This window comes from Camelina sativa, chromosome 8 (assembly GCF_000633955.1).
Source record: "Camelina sativa cultivar DH55 chromosome 8, Cs, whole genome shotgun sequence".
NCBI lineage: Eukaryota > Viridiplantae > Streptophyta > Magnoliopsida > Brassicales > Brassicaceae > Camelina > Camelina sativa.
The window spans coordinates 9,598,820-9,608,756 of record NC_025692.1 but is presented as its reverse complement, the minus strand read 5'-3'; positions in this window follow the sequence as shown (position 1 = coordinate 9,608,756).

Sequence of the window (9,937 nt, the reverse complement as noted above, 5' to 3'; positions counted from 1 at the left end):
AAAAAAAAAAAAAAAAAAGATTATCAAATTCTTTTATTCCATTCTCTCTTCGGGTCAGAAATTATATACTTTGAATTCATGAATTGTCAAGATATTTCATTTTAAAAGCATTTTAGTTGTAAATGACTGGGCAAAAAAACCGAAATCCAAAAAACCAAACCAAACCAAACCAAACCAAAATAAGTGGTTTGGTTTGGTTATGGTTAAGTTTAAAAATACGTTTGGTTTTTATTTTAATTAACCATTTGGTTTAGGTTTGGTCTGGTTAAAAACCGTAAAACCGAATGGTTTTTTTGGTTTTTTATAAAAATTTAGGATAATTAGATATAATTATTTTTTTCAACTTATAAATTTATATTTTATAACAATATCAATATTTTTTTTTCTTTATTGGGCTTATAGTTATTGATCTCCAAAAAAATTTTTGTTTTTTTTTCTGGTTTTCTCTTTTGAATAGCCTTTACTTTTTTAAAGTTTAAATTTCAATTAAGTATTTGGGTTTACAAAACTATATTTGGATTATATTTTTCTTGAATTATGTTTAGGTTTTACTTTTATGCTTATTTTTTAGTTATGTATCAACTATCTATTTTTAAAAATATGGAATAACCGCTAAAAACCGGGACCAAACCGAAACCAAACCAAACCGTTATACGTATGGTTTTTATATGGTTTCATTTTTGATAAAACCGAAAAACCGAACCGTATCCAAACCGAATTACATATGGTTTCTATATGGTTCAATTTTTATAAAACCAAAAAAACCATAAACCAAAAAAACTGGACCGAAACCAAACCGAAAAACCGAACGCCCGGACACTAGAATGTAATTAGGTATTTGAAATTCCCGCTAAATAACACTAAATTTAAAAATCTATCAAACATGATTTACAAATATAAAATCTAATTGTGTCATATCAAGTTAGTAGTATTTTAGAGTAATTTTATTCGAAATATGATCTAAACGTTTTATTATAGTTAAAAAATAATAATTGAAATGATGTTATGCTTTGAGTTCATTAGAAAATCTGGTGAATGGGCTATTCGACGGTTACACTCATCATGAAGAGATTAGTCGGGTGATAAAAGTTCCGATCATTTTATTTTATTTTGAAAAAAAACTATTTATTTAGTTACAGTGGATTAAGGTTGAAATTCGATAAGATTAATTGTATCATAATCATATATATCATAACCCCAAATTTATTACTAAACTCATGATACATCCGTAGGTAAGATAATAAGCTTAATTCCCAGACGCCACATCTCATACAGGTTTTAACAGTGCAACGAAAATACTAACACCTCTGGTCTTCTTTGTGGTTTATAGTCTTATAGTTTTGTCGACATATCAAATACATTATTTGGGATAGGCAAAAAAAAAACATAATTATTTGATTATTTTGGATTATGGAATATAAAGCGGGCCAAGCTGTGTGTTTTATTCGGGCCCATGAATTTCACATGGCCATTTGTTATTACGCTAAGTCAGGGGTATATGTATCTTTTTTAAAGGTGCTATTTGGATAATGATTTTACCCCCTAACAGTAAAATTTATACTTTTTTCATATTCCACAACAAAAATTCACAGATTTTTTTTTCCCATAGATTGGATGGGAATATTTCGTTTTTGGTTTATCATTGGTCATCTCCCTAAATACTTAATGTGTACATATATCTCTTTATAAAATTAGGCCTAGATCTCCTGTACTATGACTATCTTTAAATGGATAAACTATATATTAAACCATAGGATGGATAGAAATGAATTAATAATTACAATAGTGGGAAAAAAGCTAAGTATGGATTTGATATTATTCTTGGATTATGTCATTTTTCATTACACATAGTTTGGAGTAATGTTTTCACTCATCCATTATGCGTTGTAATATCCGAAAATTGAGAATTTTCACTTTAATATATTTTTCTTAACTTCTGAATACTTCGAAATTTATTTGTCGACAACCCCGTTATGTTGTACATCATCGTCATGCTGATTTTAAACATCCATTATATGTCAGCTAATTGTTTTTAACTCTCTCTTTTTTCTTTGCTAAAGATTTGATTTTAACCCTCGTAAGGTATTATTTTATATGCTGAACTGATAATTACCCTAATTAATATACATATTCAATTAAAGATTAATCATATATTAATATAGCCACATACATCATTTAGATGCATACACAGTCATTTTCTACTACAATACAAATAACAAATCTTATAGATGCATAAGCGTTATCACTTCCATTCAAACCAGCATGATATATGTTGTTTAAGAAAATCATGAAAAAAAAAACTAGATTATGACAAGTTCAATTGATCAAGTTAAGTTCAGTTTTACTTTTAAGCTAAGCACATGTTAAAGCAGTATTTGAGTTGTGCGACAATACATGGAATGGGATTATGGGAATATTTTGATGGAGTTGGAGGAGACATGACAACTTGAAAGATAAATTGTGGATGGATTGTCAACTTGCATACTGATCTTTCTCCCTTGATATTTTTATTAGGCAGCCAGTAAAGTAAAAACATGCACTTTCAAAACCTTGGACCCATTTAAACATGTTCATGCATATCTATATGCATACTGGCTAATATACGTAAGTTTCTAACGTACGTACATCATTGATCAATGCATACTAAAAAAAAAAATTAATCTTTCATTTTCTTCTCTCAAGAAGTTTTTAAATATTTATGTTTAATTATTTTAACCGTTAATCCACCATTTCCTTATTATATTCTGTCTAAATATTTTGGAATTCGAGTATATAATCCTATACATGTATTTAGAGTTTGTGATCGGTCATGTTAGTCAATATTGTTAACCACGTACAATGACTAATTTTTGTTAACAGCTCATTAAATTATACATTTATACTCCTATACGATTTTGATTTTCTAACCGATTTACCTTTTGATAATAAATTCGAGATATTATTGTTCAATACAAAGTATCCAAATACCAAAACTGATTTTTACTTTAGTCTACGTAACTATACAAGTAAACATATACAGTAGTTTTTTAAAAGCAATCGCCTAGAAACCTTCTAGATGACTTGTTTCACTGCACACACAAACACAAGGTACGAAGTTCGATCATCGCAAACTTCTTTTTTTTTATTTATTATATAGAAGGTTTAACTTGTTAGGGTATAGAGACACACAACACACTGATTTACACTTGGAACGCGTCAAGCCAACGCTTTTCTCTTCAATCTTATTAACAAAATTTATTTCTTACAGTGATACAATTTTGTCTCGGCCCTTACTCAACATATTCTATCCAATAAGATTGATCCCGACTAAGAATGAATCTGAGACTCTCTCTTTGCTATCTAACACAACATCCTGTGTAGATCTATGAGAAGAAAACCAACCCTCTCTCTTTTCTATCTAAACTCTCACCAGTGTAGATCTAAGAGAAAAAAACACACAATTATTTGCGCATTTAATCACATCCCTGATTAACGTCACAGAGAACTGGGAACACCCCTTCTAAGCCTTATTTTTGTGGCTTCAAAGTTTACAACTGTATCAATATTCTAGAGTGCTCAACTTGGCTCGTGGCCTACTCCTAGAATATATATACACAACTTGAGAAACCCTAGAAGGCGAATCTCCAAGTATCAAGGGATAAGCAAGGGATAAGGAAACTGATTGCTCTCAAGCTTATCTTTTCCTTATTTGTTGTAGAGAATATTCTTCATATCTCCAAGAATAAGAAAATTGCTTGTTGCTCAAGCTTATCCTTTCCTTAATTGTTGTGGAGAATATTCTTCATATCTCCTCATATCTCCAAGAGCAATCTTGTCTCTATCTTCAATGCCAAGTCATCAACTTTCCTCGACACATCATCACATCCAATCATGTCTTGCCACGTGAGCTCACACATCCATGTCAGCAACTCGGACGTCTGTGATCTAATGCAGCTTCCAGATTGGCACAGCACTCTGTTCGGTACAACGACTTGTTCTTCACAGCACATCGAGTTGTTCCAGAATCTGCATTTACAATTTTTGACTAAGTTTGATACTCGAGCATCTCTCTGGTTCAACCTGAAAAGACACTCCAACAAACACAAGCCAAAAACAGAACAAGCAACAACTAGACAAAACAACAGTCATTATCTAGCAAAATCAATCAACAACTTGTTCAAACAGAACTATGATTAAGAACCTAATAATCCGAAACCCCAGCGGGCTGCAGCGAAAACCATGTTCTTAATAGCTCTCTAATCAGACTTAATCAATTGGCTTATTTTCAAACATTAACAACCTATGATCAACCAATTAATCAATTAAGTCTCCCCCATAAACAATGATTCTCCCCCTAAACCAAGTAGCTAAAAAGATTCTCCCCCATAAGCACATAACTCCTTATCATTAGGCGTTGATTAGAATTATATCAAAAACCAGAACCAGAATCATTCTCCCCCAGCTTGAGTGATCAACTAAGTCAAAAACAGACATATGTATCACAACAGTATACTGAGTTATGGGAATCACTTACCTGCTAACAATGCTTCGCATCCTTAAGCACTTTGATGATCAGTCTCGTCGTCTATTGAAACAGCTTCATGTTTGTAGGCATTTTGACTCTCCTTGCAACCACAACTGGATGTTGGGCAGTAGGACGCTGATAGTCGAGAATTCGAACAGCAAGTAGCTCTTTGATCGAATCACAATGTGAATGTGACCATACACAAGCTTTGCAGGAAAAAACAGCCCCTTGTGTATTATGTTCTACACTTTCAAATCTCTGCTTCATTGTAGATAACCTTCATTCTTGCACCTAAACCAGTTTCTTTGAACGATTCTACACAAAGTCTTGTTGTCCTTCCTAATCAGATGAGCTAAGCACATATCACTTCTCTAATTCGTCATCTGTAGGGAACTCAAACACATGATCATCTATTAACTCAACTATCATCAGTCTCACATGTCTAATACCAGCCTAGACATTTACCCCACCACAATCAAACAAAGAGTTGATTGTACATGTGAGACTCCAAATCCATAGTTCTTTGAAAAGAGCATTCACTATCTTGATCAAACCCCTTGGCACTTGACAGATTAGTCCAAGAATCTCATACACCTTTGCTGAAGCAAACACATTCCTGAGAAACTCAACAGTTGCATGCAGCATCATTAAGAGCAAACACACTCGTCCATTTGTTAACACAACATTGTCCAAACATGCATGTATAATGATGACTAGAGCATCACATCTCCGTTGTCCCTGTAGACACTTGAACCAAGGATCTCATAACAATTTGCTGCCCCTGTCTTATTATCAGGAATGAGCTGGTCTCATGTCATCCTTCTGTAGGCTTCAAGAAACTGAAGTATCCACACATTTCTGCATAATTTTCTTTAACCGCAAGATCACATCTTCTTTAGATTCACTTGTAGAAGACAAAAGAGACCCTTGTTTTGGAGATACTTGACCCGTGGTGAAACTTGTTGAGCATTCTACCATCGATACAGACTACAATATTTACGCCAAACAGCTGGTAGACCATAGATACTTGCTTTGTAGCACAGTCCAACTTCCGGTAACAGTCCCTTACGTCAAATACTTTGATCAAAGATGAACTTAAATGAACACCCACCTGTTGTACAGACATGATAGTCACATAACAACTTGTGAGCACAATCTTCTGTCTAGGAACTCTCATCAGTCTCTGGAAGAGGTAGCTTTATTCCTTTGCATCATGGAACCGACATTATACTCATTTATCGATTGAGACCCAGTATCAGTCGTTTGATTTGCCTTTAGACACATGACAACTCCGCAACAATCCTCTAAAGCACTTTCACAACCCACATAATTAGATGAACACGCAGCTCTCTGATCCTACTTCTATGATCAATCCATCACTCAAGATGTCAGACCATTGATCCATTGCTGCTCTATGGAGTTTACCTCTTAGAGAGTCATGATCATTTTTTATGAGCTGAAACAAATAATCTTAAACCTGAAACACTTAACACACACATCAGTGCACACTTGTTGAAAACATACAAACATTTATCATCAACAATATTTACAATCAACATTGTGTTTCAGCAATCAATCATATGAATTTAACTACAAAACATTGATTTTACAACACATTTTTTCTTTTCAGCCTTTTATATACAATCTCAGACATCCAAACATAGTTAATCACAGGAAGTGAGGGAACCAGAAAAGCAATAGACTACCAAAAACACTTTTATATTAATTTTTACTTCTTAAAGTAAGAGGCTTTCATACCTTGAGATCTGTTTTGTGATGTGTGCCAACCACTTGTTTAGGACTTCACCAGAAACTACCACAACCTATTGTGAATCTTCAAAGAATAGATCTATGATCAGTGGCTAGTCTTTCGCTCTGGCATGCCTTTGACATCATGGTTCACCATCAACGTGAAGTAGAAAGCTGGAATTTCCTTTGGAGAGTGCATTGATAGGAGTGTATCAAGTCATTTTTTTTTTACTTTGCATGATACACTACCTTAGAGCGTAGATCCAACAGACATGAATGATCTTCACAGTTTGATGATATGAACGATCTTGTGCTGAATCTCTTGATTTCTATTAGCGATATCACTTGACTTCTCAACCGCGGATATTTGTGCATTCCCTTGTTATTATTCTTCAGGGCTCTGTTGAAGACGTACCAACCACATTACTCTGTTTATTTTTTTTAATTATAAACAACTGGTACTTCTTTCAGAATGGAATGCATAATAATGCCGCTCCTCAGCTCTTTGACCTCCTCTTTCACGACAACGTTTTACGAGATCCCCAATATGAATTGGCATGACAGGCAGCTGTTTTCCACTGACTTTTTGTTTAGACAAAGTGTTGATCTTTTATACATTCTAGGAATTCCATGGCCTGTTCTGATACATGTCCCTGTATCTGATCGACAAAACTCACAAAACATATTAGATCTCACAAACACCAATGACTTTTCTCAGAATCATGTGTTGATCCAAGTCCAATGGTTTTGTAAACAAATCAGCAATTTGCAAATCAGTGCTCTAATGTTCTATTACTATCAGTTTCTCCACAAATACTCTATGAATAAACTGATATTCAGGGTCCTGTAAAATAATTTTAGTATATGATACATGTTCTACAACAATATTAGCAAACAAACAATTATCACACAAAATTGAAGCATAGTCTAAGAATGTATTGTACGCTGTTCTCAATTGTTTGATCCTCATCAGGTGATTGAAACATGTTCTCAAAGCATTAACTTCAAATTCAACAATTGAACAAGGTACCTTAACAAGCTTCTGAGCGTAGCAGAAACACAGCTTTGTTCCCAGAAGGCAATAGCCACCAGATCCTTCACGGTGATTCAGAAAGCGGTATCACTACAAGTTTCTGCTCGCTCCCTTCGTCAATATCAACCCTATGTTGCATGTTCCTTTGAAATACTTGACAATCCTTTCAGCTTGCATGTGTGATACTTTACAATTGTCACTAAAACACACACAGTTTGCAAGTACATAATAGATGTCTGGTTTGCTGATACAACACATCTTCAGACCACTGATCAGCCTACCGTACCAGTTACAATTTACACAATCTCTTGAATCATCTTCTAAGATAGAATATTTCCAACTCTCATAGGTGTGGCTTTATCTTCACTTCTTTGTTACTCACATGCACTGATCAAACCTTTGGCATACTCGCATTGGTATATGAATACCTCAAAACCTTACAGTTTCTAGTAAACAGTCTTCTGAAGAAGTCATTCCTAGCAATCCCGCTAACATCCATCTGATACAGCATGAAGTTATGCACACAGACAATCCCTTATCAGGTTTCTGATTACCTTGTGTTGAAGTGAAGGTGCTGCGTCTAGCAAACTCTCCTTAGAGCTTATTACGACCACTCGTGTCACCGCTTGAGTTTCTTTCATGGTTTCTCATGTCACAGTTGCAATTATAGTACCCTTGTGAGTGATCAGCCCCCTGTACAAATCTTTTGCTTTTTTACTCAGCCTCTTGTTATTCTTTAGCTGATCCTCAAGACGTTGTCTCAACAAAGACAAAATGACTTTCTCCTCAGACCACAATTTCTCAAGAGTGAAGACTCTACAAAACAGCTCTTCCTTATTACCTTGAACAGACGTCTAAGTATCTACAGTCTTCAGAGTGAATGATTCCTCAGCCTTCTGATCGTTCTTTCTCATCTGTAGTTCATCTATCTGAACTAATTTCACACACTGATCAACCTTCTGTTCATCAGAACTTAAAGCACATTTACCATCAGATTTGTGAAAAAGATATCCATGTGATAAGTTTCTAAGATATTCCTTGACAAACCTCTTATCCTTGTGTATCTTCTTCAGCACTACAACTTCCTGACAAGGGGAGCTTAGTTGACTGTTGAAATGACAGGATGGTGATACATCAGATTTTTCCTTCTTCACCCTTCTGGTTTCCTCAAAGAAGGCTGCCAAACGATCCCAAGCTTCTTTCGCCGACATACACTCTTGCACCATCGCGAACAGATCCATCGGCAAGCAGCTGAAAATAGTAGATAGCGCTTCAGCGTTATGTTTTCTCTTTAATTTCTCCTCAGTCGTCCACAACTTACATGGCTTTATTACAGTTTCTCCTCTCATGTTTGTAAATGTTGGAAGTGACCATCCATCTTCAACAGCGAACCAGGCTTCCATATCACGACTCCGAATCATCTGTCTGATTTGTGCTTTCCAATCATCATAATGCTCAGCGTCAAGCATCATCGGATTGTTCTCATCAATGAATTGTTGTGGATCCTCCATACCTCGTCTCAAGATCTCACCTATTGAAAAGATAAAAAAATCTTTTATCAGGCGTCTGCTCTGATACCAATTGTTAGGGTATAGAGACACACAACACATTGATTTACACTTGGAATGCGCCAAGCCAATGCTTTTCTCTTCAATCTTATTAGCAAAATTTATCTCTTACAGTGATACAATTTTGTCTCGGCCCTTACTCAACATATTATACCCAATAAGATTGATCCCGACTAAGAATGAATCTGAGACTCTCTCTTTTCTATCTAACACAACACCCTGTGTAGATCTAAGAGAAGAAAACCAACCCTCTCTCTTTTCTAGCTAAGCTCTCACCAGTGTAGATCTAAGAGAAAGAAAAACAATTCTCTGCACACTTAATCACCTCCCTGATTAACGTCACAGAGAACTGGGAACACCCCTTCTAAGCCTGATTTTTGTGGCTTCGAAGTTTACAACTGTATCAATATTCTAGAGTGCTCAACTTGGCTCGTGGCCTACTCCTAAAATATATATACACAACTTGAGAAACCCTAGAAGGCGAATCTCCAAATATCAAGGGATAAGCAAGGGATAAGTAAACTGATTGCTCTCAAGCTTATCTTTTCCTTATTTGTTGTTGAAAATATTTTTCATATCTCCAAGGATAAGGAAACTACTTGCTGCTCAAGCTTATCCTTTCCTTATTTGTTATGGAGAATATTCTTCATATCTCCTCATATCTACAAGAGCAATCTCGTCTCTATCTTCAATGCCAAGTCATCAACTTTTCTCGACACATCATCACATTCACTCATGTTTTGCCACGTCAGCTCACACATCCATGTCAGCAACTCGGACGTCTGTGATCTAATGCAGCTTCCAGATTAACACAACACTCTGTTCGGTACAACGACTTGTTCTTCACAGTACAGCAAGTTATTCCAGAATCTGTATTTACATAACTTATTCGCTTAGATGACTTCAGTGTTTTTTATTTATGTCATGTTTTTTTTTTTGACAAGGTCTCAAAAACCATAAGTTTTATCTTATATGAATCGTAAACTTTCATTTTCTAATGATATTTACAGTTATGTCAAAACAAAAACAAAATGTCGGGTTCGAAAATGGTTTGTTTCACCCAAATGTGGAATAATATTCTGG